Raw genomic sequence first — 19,729 nt, 5'->3', positions numbered from 1 at the left:
CATCAGACGTAGTTTCGTCAGCTATACACCAATGAAAACAATAACAAAACTTCTGAATTTTCAAAACCTTACTTTTTTTTCTTTTTTTGCATCTTACCCAACTACCACAGTCCTTGAACGTTAACAAAGTCACTAAAAAGCAAAACCAATATAGCCCATAATGCTATGCTCACTATTAAAAACAAGATAAAGTTGCTATCCATTTCAATTAGAATGCCAGAATTAGTTATCCTTTTACAAAAGTATTTCTAAATAAATGGTATTATTGCATGTTTTTTTCTTCTCAATAAACGTCTCTTGTTTTTTAAGGCACGCATTATGACTTCATTTGGCAATAGGCATGCAAAAGCTTTTTGACCATCTGAATTAAATGTCACCTGAAAAAGTAACATTTGCAAAAGAGAAGGTGAAAAAGGAAAAGCTGATTCCACCAATAGTATTGAAGAAAAATCCACCCAAATACTAACAAAAAATTTATTCAGAACCATATCCAAAATTGAATGCCTTTAGTATACATAATAGACTGGATTTTGTTTCAAGATTTACTAAATGAATATTCTTTTCAAAATTAGTAATCTGCCTATCTCCAAAGTCGTCATACTTGTTATAAATTCAGTTACTATTATTCTAAATAGAATGCCCTCTTTGTCACATTATTATTGCAAATACAATAGCCTCCACACACAAAAGAAGTATTAATGTCATTAGTAAAAACATTTCTCTATCTTTCAGACTTGCTTCCTTTTCTATGTAAGGTTGTCAGGACACCCACCTAGAATCTGACTATGTGAACACCTGTAATATGCTGACAAAGTAATAAGTGAAAGTGATGTTTAGGAAATTATATGATGAAAAGATTTAGGGCTTCATATTTATTTAAAGAGTTCACTCACATGAGACTTGCCCTTGTAGGGAGAAGAATCTAACTATGGGAAGCAAATTAAGAGCACACAGTATCCCAAAGAGGTTCAGTTGCATGCAAACAAATTCTTCATTCTCCCTCCAATGACTATGTGAAAAGGACAGTGTATGTGTTTGAATGTTTCCACAAACTGGTATGTATGGAAAGGAGAATATTTTTTTCATGTAATTTTTCAAGAATTATCTTGCTTAGGCCTGTATTTCCCCTCTACTTTCTTATTCAAGTTTGTTTTTTGCATGGAACAATCACAAGAATGCTTCTTGTTTGTTCACATTGCATTTCCTGATAGTCGTATTTACTGTTGTATGGATTTCAGAGTCCTCTTCTTTCCCATATCCACATAGTTGGATTTTTAGCATGCATGAGAGGCAATGAGCATAAATAACAATATCTACCAAGTTCATAAAATATTTTTTTCTATACTGAAGCATAGCTACTTGCGAACTAAGATGGGAGCATTTTCTTCTTAAGTCTACTTTTTAAAGAACAGAAAATTAAGATGACATTTTTGGTCAGAATCTGGCAGACTATATATTACTGACCACTCACCAAAAGGACATCTGGAGTAATTTGGATTTTAAAGCATAGTCAGACATTCTCTTATATCCTCAGTGCTTTTTTCAGAGTTGCAGTTCCGTTATCCATTCTCCCTTTCAACAGCTGGAATATACAGTAGAGCTGTCCTGGGCCTATTTCCCGGTTTTCCTACATAGCTTAAATTCACAGTTACCCAGAACCACATGAAGTGGGTGAAGCTCCTCTTTTGTAATTCAGCTTCTCAAAAGACTTATGACTGACACGAGCAAACTGCCTTTGCAAAGCATTTCTAAGTATAATAGTACTTTACTTGACAAATAAAGCACAATGTCAGCACTACTAAATGCAATGTCCATTACTTTCAATTAACTTTTCTTTAGGACTCCCTGGAGATCCCACCCATGTTCAGTCACGAGTTTTCTTTATTCTGTATGACTCTGCACGCAGACAGCCCTCCTTCATTTTAAGCTATTGTGCCTCAGTCCCTATTCTTTTACAACCTTTCCTTTTTCTGTCAATCTCAGAAAATGGCAGACAGGCTACAATACCAAGGCAGTACCCTTTTGGTTATACAATTGTCCCCATGGGTCAGGTTCTGACACTCAAACCATAACAAATTAGTTTGGTCAATTATCTGTCATATGCAGAATTTTTCCCCACAGCTTTTATAAACACAGGCTTTTAAGTACTCTTCTGCAGTTCATTGCTGAGATTCTGCTAACATTTCATCTTTATTTTCCTGTGTACTTTGATGTACCATTGGCAAATTTTACCCAGTTAGATCTCTTCAAAGTTTTCCTACGGAGATCATTCTCTAAAACCATCTCTGTGACCATATCCCTCTCACCGAATCCTCCTCGGTTGCCTTTTATGTCAACCATAAACTGCTTATCTTTACATTTCAGATATTTCCACTACTCCTAACCTAGTCCCCTTCTATTATCTTCACTGTTGAGATGTTCAGTCCAACTTGCACATCCCACTTGCTTGTAACGAACAATAACAAATCACCAGGACCAGATGGTATTCACCCAAGAGCTTTAAAGGAACTCAAGGATGAAATAGTCAAGCTACTAACAGCAACATGTAATCTCTCATTTAAAACTCTTGTCAGTGTCATAGGAATAGATGGTGGCCAGCATGATAAAAAATTTTTAGGGAAGTTGTAGGGAACACCTTGGGAATTACACACCAGGAAGCCTGATGTGCATATTAGACAGACCAATAGCAATTATTCTAAAGAATAATTATAAGCTACATAGCTAAACATGATGTATAGAAGAAGCATCAATGTGGCTTCTGCACAGGCAAATAATGTCTCGCTAATCTATTGCAATTTCTTAAAAGAGGCACTGAACACAAGATAGATCAGCTGGTATGCAAAAGACACTTCATACAACCCCTCTTTGATGTCTGACAAAGAAGCTGGGGTAATTTTGGAATAAAAGTAAATATACCCCTATATGTATGTAACAAAATAAAAAATAGAAAAGAAAAAGTAGGAAGGAGCTTACTAGTGGAATCCCACAGCAGTCTGTATTGATCAGCATATTTGCATGTGATCTGGAAAAGACAGTAATGATACTATGCTTTCCAGGCTGGTAAGGACCAGGGCTACTTACTAAGAGCTGGACGAAAGCCTGAGTATTAGGGTAAAATGACAAATGAAATTCAGTGCAGGTAAATGTAAAGTAATATCTACAGGAGAAAAAGTCCAAATCTTATGTAACAGGTTAGGAATTGGATTATTACAGCTGAGAAGAAAAGTCTTCAATTTATAAAAGCTGGTTTTTGAAAATGTTGACTCGATACTTAGTAGTCATTAAAAGGGCAACTAGACTGCTAGGAGGCAGTCAGTAAGAAAGCGCACAGAGAAAAAATTAAAAACTGCTTTATGCCTCTCTGTAATTCTCTGTTGTGCTAGTAACTCTGAATGCTGTCCATAGTTCTAGCTTCTTCGTATTGAAAGAGATATGGTAGAACTAGAAAAGCAGTACAGAAAAGTAACAGAGAGTCAAAGTTACACACAAAGTGCTTTTTATGTAAGGACCCTTCAGCTACAGAAGATGACTGTAAAATCTGGAAAGGTGTGATGGGGAACGTCTCTTCCAGTGCAAGAATGAGGCACAGTAAGTTATTTTAATATGTTAAAAGATAACTCAAGGAGGTACTTCTTCCTGTAGCTAAGGTGTGGAAAAATGGGCGAGGGTTCAAAATGTGCAGGTCTTCAGAGAGTCATTAAGCAAGTTCAATAAAGAAAAATTATTCAAGTCATACCTAGATAAGATCTCTCTCTTCAGATTCCTTCCCAGAGTCTGTGAGAGTACTGGGAGAAGTTAATACTGTGCATTTTTTCTGTTCTTGTAGTCAACTTAATTAACAACAAGGACAGGATAGCACGCTCAATGTGGTCATTTCTGCGTTATTAAGTGTTCAGGAAAGTCCTTTTTCCATCATCCTGTTCCTTACCCTGGGGAGACTTGCCCAGGAACACTGTTAAAGCCATCTCAGGATCTTTCCCTGAATCTGTGCTTTTCCACAAGTCCTATAAAAGAACTTGACAGACAAGCAGGCAGTTTATGTGCTGAACTTTGGCAATTATGATGACCTGTTTCTTTGTCTTCTACTAACTTGTCTGTCTTGTTTTATGCTTAGATTGTGAGCCCTTTTGAGTAGCGACATTTTTCTGATCCGTGCTTGTGCGGCACCAAGCAGCAAGGGACAGAAATTTCTGACTAGGGATTCTAAAGGTATGAAAATTGTAGTAATTAATGTGAAGAAGAATATCAGAAATGGATTTTTAAATGTGTAAAATAGTTTAGTTTGGGATTCACAGCTGTGTGGGATTTGTGGTTTCAAAACATGCAAGATTCATTGAACTGGGGGTGAGAAGTAGCTTCCTTCATGATAAACATACATTAGCATAATAGAAGTTCCTTAAGGAACTTCTATCATGGAAAAGGCACTGAATCTTTCTTCAGTCAAAGGGGTTTATGTATCTTAACTCTTTGCTAACTTTAGATACACTAACTATAACCAGGAAGAAACTTGAATACAAAGAACTAAAAATAGAATTTTCATTGAATGGTATTTCTGAACCACAGTTGATGTGTTTGCTTTTATATTGCTTGTTCCCCTAAGTCCAAGGTCCTCTAAACATAAGAGTGGAGAATGTAGCTTCAGGCAAACTCCAAGCCACTTTCACACTTTTACTGGAACAGAGAGCTGATGTCTCCACTACAAAGCTGTCATTGTTTACAATGCTGAACTATCGTGATTTGGACAGTGTTCATACACATATTTTGTTGTGTTTATGTGGCATCCTGAAGGGTGCCTAATGGAATAAAATATGCCAAAAAGACTGGGTCACTTTATTCCATGAAAATTAGGTTATTAATGTGAAAGGCTTCTTTAACAACAACCAAACATTTATTCGTCTTCCAATTACTCAGCTCAGAACTTGCTACATGCATAAGAATCGCAGGGGAATATGCTGCTCTAGATGTTACTTCTTTCAGATTCTATTAAAACTGTAATAGTGTGCTTCCATTATACATTTTCATGTATATTTCAATCAACATGTCACTTAGCTGCTGCTTCTGAAGTGCACTTAATATTTTCATTAAAATCAATAAAGCCAAGAAATGACAAGGGTGCAGGTGGATGCAAGCAATTAAACTTCTCCTATATGTATTGTTAACTAGCAGTTGGAAAAAGAAGCTTCATTCAACACCTGTCCCTTTCCTTTTGAATGGCAGCTAACAGAAATCCACTTAGCCAGCGTTTGTCTGCTTATTTTGCTGACAGATGATGTGAAGAAGTAGGCAGTTATAGGGCCAGTAATTCAGAATTAATTTTCCCTTCAAAAGAGTGATGTGGACAACTGAGTGCAGTAATGGTACCTGCTCAGAATTCAGGGGGTAAACAAGATAATTTGAGATGATGGGACGGAAATAAAAGCTCTTTAAAGGTTTGCTCCTCACACTGCTCTCAAAGGCACACACACTAGCACTTTTTATCCGCCTCAAATGAAAGTCAGAAGAGTTAATCATTGAAGTATTAGCCTGATGGACTTTTGCGTGTGGTAGGATTGAAAAGGAAGAAAATAAAATAAGAGACGGAGGATTGTGCCCCACCCCAATATTAAAAATACACGATAGTGAAAGACAGCATCTAAGCCACACAGCGGCTGTTTATCAATAATATTTCAGAACATGCTGCAAATTAAAGGGAGCTGCTGGCTGTACATGAGCTGCATATTTGCAGTAAAGGGAAGCCACTATACCTTCAATCACCCAGCGACATTTTTTTAACCTGTCACCTGTGCAGCAGTAACCAGAGTGGATCTCATTACTAGGAGAAAAATGCAGTGTGAAAAGCACCATGGCCTACAGAGGAGCCAAATGCCGTGATAGAATTCCCTAAGTGTGCACAGGTTTATGTGGAAACTGAAAGCCACCAGTCTGCACCCACTGTTCCAGATCTGCTGTTAAGGTTGATGACACACGCACATATGCACAAAGAACCAAAGCAGGATCTAAAAACTTTTGAGCAAATTGAACATAAGGATAGCTTTGCCTGGGTGTTTCCTCTCTCTGTACTATAACTACATATACAGGCATGACCATTTCAAGAGGACTGATAAAAAGAAAGGGAACCTTCTCAGCAACTTCTGTTGCCACAAAAGGAGCCAAACTTGAGGTCTTTCTTTTTAAATACCTTCAGAGCAGTCTAGACTTCTCTGTTACTACAGGCACATGAACGTGAAATTGGATATTCCTATTGATCTCTGGCTCTCTGACTCCCGGATGTGGTTCTAGAGGGAGTTAATGGGACTGTTCATGGGACAACTGCCAGACCAGGCTGTATGTGGAGTCTGATGCCTCATAACCTTTCTTTCATCTCTCTCTGGCATTCAGTCCTACTCTGTCACCCAGTATTATTATTACTAGTTGACTGTTTACTCTGCACACTAAAAGCTACAGCCTACAAAATATATAGGGGTACTTAGTTCCTAAGGAATATTTGCTGTGACCGCACTCTCTCTATAAAAGACCAAGAAAGGGAATGAACTAATCTTCAGTACACTCCATGATTCAGTCTTGTTCACCTTATATGTGAGGGATTTCTAGGACTCAGATTCTTGTACCAAAATCTTGAAGAGCAGTCCAGGCTCAGGCTCCACAAAAAACCCAGCTGCTTTTCTGCCTGACATGCACAGTCAGGCCTTTCTGGGAAAGACTACCTGCTCTTCAGGTTTCCAGCAAAGCATAGTGTCAGTAAATTGCCAGACCTGGAATGTTCACAGATGTGGGGACTGAGTGAAGCTCATCTGGCACCAACAGCGGCTCCCCAGAGTTGCAGCCGGGCTGTACCTCATTAATGGCCAGGCTGAGCAGCCGCTTACTGTAATTACAATGGTAGTCCATACATACACTCCTCTTTTGTGCCGGACACTGTGTTAATGGGCTGTGCTTTATGACAATGCAGCACTTAATAGGCCTCTTTTCCTGCAAATCAGATCACAACATACAAGAAATATGTGATGAAGTGTTTCTCTTTTCTTTACTTCTTCCTCCAGTCATGGTACTCTCCTTTTTTACATCAGAGCTTAAATTAGGACCCAGTCCTCCAAAGATTTGTAGATTAATTTCTGTAAAGCTTATACCAAGTTGTCCAGGGAGGAGTGCAAGAACGTCATTTTAAACATGTACAAATATCTCTGCAGGATCAGAGCCTTTGTTTGCAAATCCCTTGTTGTGCAACTCATGTGTTTCATTTATTTGAGGAAAACTTCAGTACATTCTGAGATCTGTTAAAATAATAATGTTTTTATAACCAGCTTTAACAGAATGATTACTATCCCCTCTTATGTTTTCCTGGAAAAGAGTAGGCCCCAAACATTGATTAGTTGAAATATATCCCATGAGTTCACTCTAGAGGGCAGCATACCTATCGTATGATGGCCTAGGTTGTCCCCAGCTGCAACATTCCATGTAATACACACTCATTCATCATTCATATGGGGTTTATTTCAGATACACATTGACAAGACTGACAACAGAATCTGGCCCAATCTATGTATGAGAGTCAGGTGATACTGAGTTGCTATGGTAATGGCTTTTGAATAGCAGGGTAACTACTTCAGATAAATCCTATATCTCCTGGCATCAAATTAAATCTGTTCCTGTCATGTTCCTCACTGACTTGTTGAACTTAAAAGCAGAAATGCTTATTGTGCAAAACAGACCTCGTTTATTAAATCTGGTCTTACTGTTGTATCTGGTAATACTCATCTTGTGGCCCTGTACAGTTTTGCTTTTCTATGTTGTTGAAGAGAAGTCTATGTGTATGGATTGCTTGCATGATCCCAAAGTAAATTTGGATCTCATCAGTATCAGAAGTTTATCAGCTATTTGTTTTTAAGGTACCGCTAACATGAAAGTCCATGAATTTTTTGTTTATCATCATAGTCATAAGACTGCCTTCCTAAAAGTGGTTAAGTGGAGAAAATTGATGAGCATTGCGCTGCAATCTGATATCAGAAATTAATTATATCTTTAGAGACAGAAAGAATGAAAAGTGAAATGTAATTGAATTAAACACTTGATTCAGCTATAATCAAAACAAAAATGTATTTTTTCACTTGTGTATGACTATGTAAGAGACTGGTTAGTAAAAAAGAGAGTGGGTTAAAAAAAAAAGTTATGTTTATAAACTTAGGTGTGAGCATGAAGTTGTATTTGAATATGCAGGATATTTTCTCATACTCCATCTTTTATGCCTTCTAGACAAATCTGGGGTTTCCTGACACGCAAATCAGCTGGTCTAAGGTGTTCCTATTTCAGGCTTTCAATCCTGAGCTGAGGAGTGGCTTCTCAGCAAAAGTGTTCATACGATAAAATCTAGTAGACAATTTAAAGCAAAATCATAAGCACAACTGTACACTACCTCCATTTGTTTGCTGTGCATGACATGTCCCTTATTAATGCCTGTTTTCCCCAGCTAATTTATTCACTTCATACACTTGTCCTGCAGCACTGAGCATTTTTTAGTGAATTTACCCCAGCACCCACTGTTCTTCAGCAGTGAGTTCCCAACACAGAGATAGGTGTATAATGGTACTTTCAATTGCAGATGAAAAAAATATGAGCTCTGACATACAACACACTTTTGTTTCTTGTTCTTCTGAAGCCTATTATGACAAACCATTTTTAACATATTTTTCTACTCCTTTGTTATTTTTAATAGTGGCTGCAGGTTAAGTGACAAAATTTACCCATTTTTACCTTTAATTCTTCTTGTTTTCACTATTCTCTCCTCAAAATTCAGGAGACTGATATTGTTTGTCTTCATAACAATAGTTTTCATAAAGGTTTTTGCTACTGAAAGATACTTATATTAAAAAGCGCTTTTTCTTTTTTTTGGGGGGGGGTTGGTTGGTTCGGGTTTTTTTACTGAAATATTTGTTCTGTATTTCCCTTTCTCCTCAAAAACATTAGCTTTTTTAATTTAAAGGTAAAAAAAACCCTGTCTGCATAAAAAAATTGCTTCAGTCCTGATCAGCACAGGGAAGCAACTTTCTCCTAGTTTGAATGATGAAATGTTCTATTCTGAATAATACACCATCCAATGTGGATAATGAATATAATTAGAACTAATTCTCAGGAGTATGACAAATCATATTAAGCAAAATTAACTTTATGGCTTGATACTGATACTAGTTGCTAAATATAGCAATTGTGGAAATCTGATAACTATCTTACTTGGGAGAGACATTAGATATATATATATATATGTATGCCAAAATAGATCAGAACATACCAGGAAGTGATATACAGTCTAAATATGTTCATCAAAATCACTTATTTCATTACAAATGAATCTACAAGACTCTCAGGTGAAAGTTCACTCCACACATGGCCCCAGTCTTCTGATCAAAAATATGCCCAACTTTCCTAAGAGCTAGTCCTATTATTTATATTCATAAAGGTTTGTTTCATCAGAGTTGTTATTTCAAATGCCCAATAAATGCCCACCAAATCTTTTGTCTTTACTAACGATGTCTCCTGCTGCAGTTTATTCTGCATTCAGGAGATAGAAGACACCATTCACATTTTTGTTTGCCAGCGACTCATGACAATGGAGTGGTAGGATAGTTGTAATTGCCAGCACCACTAATTGTGAACAAACCCCAGATAGCCAAGAAACAAGAAGCATCACACCTATGCAAAAGGACATCATGTAAATAACAAAGTCAAGAAGTCTCTGATTTTCTAAGCAATATAGCAGCAGTTACATTGTCAGCTCTCTCCTTCTACAGTTCTCAGCACCCTGTTGAATTTTAAGCAGAGTTTGTGAGTTTCCTGAAAACAAGATCCTGGTTCTATAGCTTATGTGGATGAGCATGGATGGTTTTGCTAGTTGCTTTTCTACACAGCTTTGCTAGTTGCTCTTCTACACATTTTTCTTCGTGCAGGAAATGGTAGTGTCGGACAACCTGGCAAGGCCAAATGACCACAGACAATGACTTGGGAGGTTCGGGTTAAGCATCAGGGAAAAAAAAAATCACTTTGAGGGTAGCAAGACACAGGAAGGCTCCACCTACAGAGGCTTAGGCGTCTCAGAGGTTTTCCACATTCAGATAGACAACACTATGACTGTTCTGGTCTAGTGTTGGTGACAACCCTGTAGGAGTGTGGTCTGAAGAACATATAGGTCTCTTCCAAACAGCATTTCTGTGATTCTGGGAAAATGATATCATGAAGAAAAGTACACAATGATTTTAGCATTACACTTTAATGGTATTTTCCTTTTCATCGTTAAAATACCTAATCTGAAGGAATAGCTAAAATAAATACTAAAAAAATAAGAGAAATGGCTATTATTACCTATAATCCCCATTAATGTGTAAAGAATGAAAAACATTTTCCAGCCTGTGGAACCGAGGCCTGTGAGCAAGCTAAAAGAAAGAATCCTAAGTAGAAAGTAGCTGAAGCTACAGGAAAACACATTTTTAAAAGGTATAATAAAACATATATAGACTAGAGTTTCTGGTTTATGGGTAAAACCATTGGTCTGTTTGGTTAAAATACTGATCTCCAGTGGGTAATAATACTATTTAATGGTGCCTTTCTCAATCCAGAAGGCAATTACTTCTTTGCCACTGTAAACCTCAATAAGAGTAATATGTGCATATATTTTCCTATTTATAGATCAGAATTAGTTTGCAATAGTACAACAAATCATACAGCTATGGAAAAAAAAATATATATAAACAACTGAATGAATATAAATAACACAGCTATACAATATTGCCATTGATATCTTTACTGAAAGAAGAAAATCAGACTATAATGGGCTCTTTTCTTCATGTCCGAAACACAAGGAAAATGCAATAAGCACTTCAGTTGTCTGCCCAGACACCATTCCCTTTCCCTTGTAAAAAAATTGCAATATACTAGCAACATTACAAAATTATTTTGTCATCCAAAAGCACCTGGAAAAGTTGATAGGAGATCTTTTTGAAAGTCTTCTTTAATGTTTTAATGTGCTTTAGCAGCTGTCTTCTTCATCTTTATTTTTTATCACTCATACTCCCTCTCATCAGCCTGTTTTCTCGTTTACTGAACAAAGCAGGACTCATCATATGGGTACCATTTCAGACATGTCTGGGGCCTCTGGCTGTAAAAGCCCTGTCCATTGGTCTGGTTTTTTTCACCAGGATCAAAGCCTCTCTCTGCTTTAAGTTCTGAGGAGTTTTAACATGTCGCATGTGTAGGATCAAGAAACTCCTATTTTTTTCATTTCCTGGAAATCTCCCAACAGGATAAATCACACATCCATGTTTGGGGTTGAGAGAGAGAGTCAGAGAAAGCAAGATTCATATCAGTTTGTGCTCAAAGTCTTAATGCATCAAGGAGAGATGGGTGTGGGGGATGTGGGGGATGTGGGGGGCGAAGCAGAACTGCAATAGGTAATATTTTATTTGAGATGATGATCTGTTCATAACCAAAAGCAAGGTAGAGCTGAACATTTATTAGAACACTTTATGAATACCCAACCTGCCTAAATGGGTATGGAAGAAGCTGGGCCTCCAAAACAACACATCCATTCTCTAAAAGGTGTAGCAAAGTAGCAGAAATAATAGCTCTTCCAACAAGATCCCACTTGCAACTCAGCCACAACACAACTGTATTTATTGGAAGTGTCGTATTCTCTTTACATTCTTTCACACTTTACTCTCCTCACACATTTATACCAGTATTTCACAACACCCAAGCCATCAAAAGTCACTGTGGCACGTCTCTTTAAATCTATGTCATCTGTAGAGTAGATAGTTCCAAATGTGCTCCTCAAGTTATTCGAGAGGTTTCTCTCTGCCACAGCAAAGCTCATGCTCCCTGTGGAACTTCTCAAATGTCCCAGAACAACTCCTTTCCTACCCCATAGGAATTTAACATGGCACGTAGGACATCCGTCCTGCACAATCTTTTGTGTAGAGCCATATCACACTCGGACTTACAAAAGCTCACCACTCACCCTGATTGTTCATGACATGAAGAGGATGATCTCAGACAATTTTAATCTTCAGGCATGGTACTTTGAGCTTCCCTCAGGATATGGTCCTTGCTTGGTAACACCAGTGCCTCTCCCCAGACAAAACAGGAGGTTACCAAAAAAAAACACCTTCTTGTGGTTCTGGTGCTAAATTAGCAAAGGTTTTCTCCTTGTTATGCTGAGCTACGAATAAATATATCAAGTTTTCCAGCAAATGCCTTCCAAGGTTTTCTTAATTCCATTAGACAGTGTGAAACCATGCATTCTAGCTGTACAGAATGGTAAACAGAATGGGAAGTGTTTCTGAGCATGCTGCGGATGGGGTAGGAAAATCAATAGTTTGTGAGGGAAAGCTTCCAGCAATATAGATTGTTTGAACTACTTACCATTATGTCAAATTCACTTTAACATCAGCAAACAGACACACTGTAAGATGAATATTGAGAGAAGCACTATTTCTACTGTTTGCATTTAAAGGCCTAAAGTTGTATAGATTTTTATAATCAACTAAGTCTTTATAATTCAATAACAAGGCTTTTATTTAACCCTTAAACAGTTGATGGACCAAGCATTCTTTTTCCAATTTGAATCAGGCAGAAGCCCAGTAAAATTTTTAGACAAAGTTTTTTCCCTTATTCACTCTCCTACATATTATTTAGAATTTTTAGAACACCCTCCTCAGTGGCAATCATTTTAATCAAGAGACCTGAAAGAACCTGAAAGGGGATTGTCATCCGAAAGAAAATAAACATCCCCCACCTTGAAAAAACACACCAAATATCATATCTGGTGGCTAGTTTCCTTGAAAAAAATACAATTTCCTCTCAAAAAGATATAGTCAACATGTGCTTAAAGTTAAATATGCACATAGTGTTGAACAGAGATGGAATTAAATTCTGTTGCAACAAAGGCTTACAGTAAGCATGTAATTGATTTCACTTTGAAACACAGGTGTCATGGTTTCAAATCAACTGGTCTACCAAAACTAAGGCCACATTCTGCATATAAGGTTCACAACTGGCCTGCATTTGCTCAGAACTGAGGAGTCCGTTGCATATTATGATTCATACTGGCTTGCATAGAAAAAGTGGTCATTACTGTTACTCAACCTGATGACCAAGACTCTAGTTTAATTTATTGTGGTCATACAAGACATTGTTTATTACCTACCTTGGGTAGGAAGATAGAAAATATGAGATATGGAAGCATAAACATAATTGAGGCTATTGGAACTTAAATGAAAAAGGGACAGACCTGCATTTACAACAATAGGTTTGTGTACCAGGATATCTTCAAACTTTTCTTAGACTTCTTTCCTAAGTCTCCTGCCAAGAGCCCAGATTTGCCCACACACTGAGGGAATATAAGCCAATCACTATCCTGAGGAGTCTTGGTTCTGCACTGTTATTTTAGCCAAAACATCTGAACCAGCTAACAGGCAGACCCTGATATATCCTTGCCCCAGGAACTTAGGATTTTAGATATCTAACTTGGTGCCTCATACACTCTTGAAATAATGTAACTACCTATTCAAGTAGGATTGATAGGGCTTTTGTTGAGCCTTTCTTATACCTGGGAAATCTTTAACACTTCCAGATGCACAGTTTTCCTTGCTGGCCTTCTGCTTATGGTGTTCAAAGTTTCATCAAGGGAGACAACTTATACAGTATATGTGGTGATATAGGTAAAAGCCTCTTTTCATTAAGTCTTATTAGTGGATGGTCACTGAATTCACTTGTCTAGAACTCAAGGCTGTCACAGAGCCAGTTTCAATAAACGGGAAAAGGAGGAGAGGAATTTTATATTACGTCAAAGGGTTTGGATGTGGAGGTATTAAGTGTAAAGAATGTGCATTATTTCTCAAATTCCTGTCAGAAATTGTTTACAGGACAGAGCTGAGGACATGAATGAGAACCACAGAATAAGAATGACATCATGTCTAACAAATTATAAACACACTTTAGTGACTGCATTGTTGACATAAGCAACATTTATCAAAACAGCAGGTGGACATCCATTTGCTTACACTTCGTTGTATTATGAAGCTGATGTGCGCTCACACACTCAAGCTCATCAGAACTTCTTTATAAACTGATATTTCAGGCCACCTACAAAGCCAGGATGGGTTTGCCAGTGCATGGTTTTGGAGAGCCTGTGCTAGACTTGGACACTATTTTGAGCACTTATTTTAAACCTGTTTTTAGGAAAGTCAAATTTTGAAAGCTCCAAGATTAAAATAAAACAGAGCATGCTTTTAAAGCTTTTGAATTTATTTTTTTTCTAAATTGGCTTCCCACCCAAGCTAAGGCACCTTCTAACAGTCTGCTGGCAAGATGCACAGCACTAGTCATGAAGCATCTGATTCGCTGTAAGCTGCTGCAGGTTTTAGTAACAGATCTGATTCTCTGAAAAAGAAATAAAACTAACAAACAACAACAACAATGACAAAAAGAGAATATGGCAACATTTCAGTAACAAATACAATTAGCATTCTAAGTATCCTTTAGCTTAGCTTAAGGCTTCATTTTGCCACAAAAATCTAATGATGCTATTGTTTAATTAAAAATTGCAACTTGCCATTTTGCTAACGGGAATATAACTTAAGTGATAATGTGACAAAAATTATCATTTTCTAACTACTTATATTACCTAAATATTTTATTCAGATGGCAGGTATACATTACTATGCCATCTGCAAAAGTTGCTGCATGACTGTTTACCCTGTACCTGAGCACCTTCCTGAAAAGTGCTAAATGCCATAACTTATATTCTCAATGTGTTTTATTTTAGTGTGATTGTACTCAATTTTATGAAATACATTTACACTGCTATATGTTTACACTAGCAAAGGTTAATAGGAAAATGTATACCCTGCACTAGAAACAAAAGGTAATGATGGTCATTAATTTATCTGGAGACTCAAAACTCAACCAGAATCACAGAATCACAGAAAAGAGGGGGTTGGAAGGGACCTTCAGTGATCATCTAGTTCAGCCCCCCTGCCAGAGCAGGTTCACCTAGAGCAGGCTGGACAGGAACGCATCCAGGCGGGTTTTGAAAATCTCCACCACCTCTCTGGGCAGTCTGTTCCAGTGCTCTGGCACCCTCAAAGTGAAGAAGTTTTTCCTTATATTTTCCAGATGTGGCCTCACCAGGGCAGAGGGGGAGGATGACCTCCCTCAACCTGTTGGCCACACTTTTCTTAATGCACCCCAGGAGACCATTGGCAACCTCCAGGTTTCTCCAGCTGTAACAAGGTGATGGAAATAGAGACCTCTGCTGCTTTTGAGATGCAAAAGCGTGGACCACCATCATTGTTCCAGACTTAGCAACTTTTCTTATTCATCCCGAAACCCAGGTCTTAGTGCATCAAGCAGTGAATTAATCTACCAAGAGATCCTTCTTGATGGGATGAGTACGTGCATTAAAGTTCTTGCAGCTGTTATTCACCTGAGCACATGACTTCCAAGAACTTCCCTTGATGATGGTGAACAGATGTTGAATAGGACTGGAAAAAAGAATTTATTTTTTTTAGACCCCTGAAGCTAGTAGTGTGTGTGATAGCAGGAGTTTCATTCCACACAACAACTGGAAGAAAAAAATTCTGCCTATAGTAGTCTTACTGTATATTTTAAGATCTTTTGGTTTACGTTAAATCAAGTGAATTACATTAAGAAATGTCAGTGGTTTTGCTGTGTGCTCTTTTCCTTCCCAGTGCTCACGTATGAAGCACCTGAATCTCTATCCTGTGTGCTTGGTGGGAATCTGCCTGGATGCTGAGTGCATAGGTCCTCTGAAGCAGTCTAGATAAGCAACTACGCAGCAGTAAAAGCAGGATCACTGGTGCTTGCAAACCCCGGAGTAAATAGTGGGAGTTCAAATTGTGTGCCTCCAAAAATTCTATGGATACCAGAGCAACACCGAAAGCTCATTAACATTCACATCATTCTCAGTCTCATTATCTCACCCAGATGTTTCTATGACTGTCCCTTTAAAGAATTCCTGTCTAAATTTTATTTACATTTGTTCAACAATATTGATGCTTAATGAATAAATGCAGTATGCTGTCAGTACTGGAGACTAATTACATCTATGTATGAGCCTGAGAACCTGATTGAAAAATCTGCAGTAACTAAACTGGGTTTAAATAAACACTTTAGTGTAGTGCTTTAATTACACTTTAGTTTGTAATGTAATTTTTGGCTGTTTAAACTATGATTTAGTCTGAGCTAATTACAAATGATTTTCTACTCGGTAATTAATAATAACAAAATTGTAATTAGACAGCTGCTCTGGATCAGGGTGGCAGTTTGTGTTAGCTGACTCATGGTAGACTGGCAGATAGACAAGAGCTGCATTTGGAGTCTGGGACATACTGCACCTTTCTGTGCTGCTTTTTCAGTCAGAGGAGCTGTTATAGTTGGGAATACTCCAAAATGCTCCTTGTTTTTGAGTACTAGAGTTTGATATTTGCAGTGGGAACTTCCGGTGCTTCTGACACTTCTGAAGTTACCTCTTTCTACCTGTGGCTGATAGAGATGGTGCAGGTTCCTTTTTCTTGCTCAACAGAAAAAAAGCCAACTTCAGGTTTTTCTACATGTTACTTGACTGCGTCACCATAAAGTACCCTAACTCATTGCAAGAAGCTTCAGTAGCACCAGCAGCTTTTTATCCATCACCCACATAAAAGCTACACACCCTACAATAAAGGAAATGTAAGCTAGGGATGATACTTCCGTATTTCACCATCTCAATAAATGCTCCATACACCAGAAGTGTTTGGTGACAAAACACCCTCTCTGATACCAGTATCCTTCCTTATCCCAAATGCTGGAGACCCAGTGAATTGAATCAGTCACATAATGCTCCAAATACTGCTGTACTTCTGCTGGTTTGGAAGCTTCTTCCTCTGTATTCATATTCAGGAGGCCAAGATAAACTGTGACTCTTCAGACTTACAGTCAGATAGCCATCTCAACTGTCTAGTAATCACCAGGGATTGATTCCTGGAGCCTAAACAGATCCCTGAAAAAGACCAAGTACACACTGCTACCTCCCATCTCCATTTGGGGTTCCAGAGTTGTCAGCTTCTGGCATTGACTCTATTTATTGCTCAGATTGTGTTGCAGATGTTTTGCATTTTGAAAATGCAGAAACATTTCCTTAGTTTTGATCAAAAATACTTTAAAAGTTTTAACAGGCTGGCTTTGGGATACATTTTTTATCCGCTTATTCAAAGTAAAGTATAAATTTGCTCAAAGTTGGAGGAAAATAAAAACAATCACTCTGTTCATTTGAACAGACCAGCAATCATGTTTATGCCACCTAACGGAAGATAACTATTGAACACTAAATGATACACTGACAAACATGCTTCACATGCATTAAGATCAGAAACTGCTATAAGCTATGATGTTGTCCGCATGTAGAGAATGTATAGCTGAAGTGAGATTTTGTCAGAATTGATTCTATACATGTTTAAATACACACAGAGCTGTACCACTGGAGGATCTTAAATACATACCGCTGCCACCTCGTTGCTTACAGTAACCTCATGTCCAAATATATCTGAGTTACTAGCAAATTTGATGTGTCTCTAATTGAAAAATCCACTTAAGGATTAACAAATCACCAGGAACATTTGCACTAAAATGTAACTATAAATCAGTCATATAAATAGGAACCTTAATACCACTTCCAGACTATAATTATGTAAGTAGTTTGAACAACATACTGTAGCTGATGTTTTACCTAAAAATACTTATTTCAAAGCATGTTGCCTTCTAACAGAGCATAATCATCAATTTTACAATGTCTCCTATGAACTATTTACACAGGAAGAGATGAATGATTTTGTCTAAGTTTAAAATCTAAACCCCCAGACTGTCCTAACTTAGGGCAGGATCATAAAATTGCAAAACAGAATAAAATGACAAGACACAAAAATGTAGAAAATAGTACCTGCCTCAACACTGTCTCTTTTTGTGGTCTACAGAGAGCAAGATAAATCAATCTGAAAATAGATGTGTTTAATTAAAAATCATCTATGTATCCCTTTTCTGCCTATTTTGGAGCACTCCTCTGTTAAAATTGCCCTTGATCTTGTTCTGGTAAGATTCTGTGAAATACTTCATAGACGCATATTTCAGTCCTTCAGGTTTCTGATATATTTCCTTATGCAAATTTAAACTGATTCCTAAATTTAAGTAACAGCTCTTTCTCCATTGTCATTTCTTTCTAAGTTCTCAGTGAAACTTCATAAATTAAAAAGGGAAGCTTTGGGTTTTTTTGGCTTCCTAAATTGTTGTGAGCAGCAAAAGTTAAGTATGTCTTAAAAAAATCAATAGTGCAGCTATATACACTCTGTAAGTGGATTAAAAAAGAGCCCTATTTTTAAATGAAATACCATTTTTCTAGGGATGTTTACTCACAACTACTGGATCTAAGCTAGCTGGCATCATTCTGTAAGCTATTATTGAATGGATTTTTGTCTGGTCTTCTAGGCAAATGTAACATGCACCCTGGCAATTTTCAAAGCACTAAATCTCACACCCAGTCACCTTAGCAACAATACTTTGCCCCTAATTTTGATGTACTTGCTTTGATTACAACACTAAAGTTTCAATTCTCATACCCATTGTATGATGGAATAGAACAACATGAGCAAGTAGGAAGAAGATACAAAATTATGAATTTTAAAGTTTTCCAAAAACTATTTTAAACTTTTTTCTGTGGTATCTTTCTGTGGGCATAAACTTCCGTTTGAAAAAAGACAATATGTAATGGAGGCATAAGTTAAAACACATAGCTCCTTTGAATCTGCTCCTATTTTTAATGTTTTTCCAGACTAAGAGGAAATCCGGGCTGAAGTCTTTCAGCTCCTCAGAAGAAAACAGGACGATCACAGCATAGGATTACTAAAGCAAAAGTACCTAAATTAAGATGTAAAGCTTTTGAGCTTGTTGGTGGATTGACTCTTAAAGTAATTTATGGCTACAAATTCTTTACTAGATTTTTGTTTTGTTTTGGGGGCTAGGGATTCTTTTTGTCAGCTGAGTTTAGAGTACCCTGGAAATAACCTTGAAGTCTTTATTTGTCCCCACAGCTTCTGATTTAAGAGCTGAATTTAGGTTCAGTATTTTCTGCCTCAGTACTTTGGTCTATGGATTCTGTGGTTTAATGAGTTGTGTAGCGCTAAATACTAAAAATGACTTACATTATAGGTGACACAAGTGACAAAAGGAAGACTAGTGAAAATGTGGGCATTGCACAATAAGTTGGGGGACCTGCTTACACAGAACATGGAAAAGGCTAAAGTGTTGAATGCCTTCTTTAAGTCAGTCTTTACGAGCAAGATCAGCCTTCAGGAATCCCAGGTCCTGGAGACTACGGGGAAAGGCTGGAGCAAGGAAGATGTACCCTTAGTGGAAGAGGATCAGATCAGGGAATACTTAGGCAAACTGGACATACAAAAGTACTTGGGCCCTGATGGGATGCACTCACAAGAACTGAGGGAGCTGGCTGATGTCATTGTGAGGCCACTCTCAATAATCTTTGATCAATCACGGCAACTAGAAAAGCCCAAGAACTGGAGGAAAACAAATGTCACTCCTACATTCAAGAAGGTCAAGAAGGAAGCCTCAGGGAACCACAGGCAAGGTCAGGCAAGGCTGCATGGCTGGGCCCAGAGGCTGGTGATCAGTGTCTTGA

This window comes from Larus michahellis, chromosome Z, assembly GCF_964199755.1.
Source record: "Larus michahellis chromosome Z, bLarMic1.1, whole genome shotgun sequence".
Lineage (NCBI taxonomy): Eukaryota > Metazoa > Chordata > Aves > Charadriiformes > Laridae > Larus > Larus michahellis.
This window is presented reverse-complemented; position numbering follows the sequence as displayed.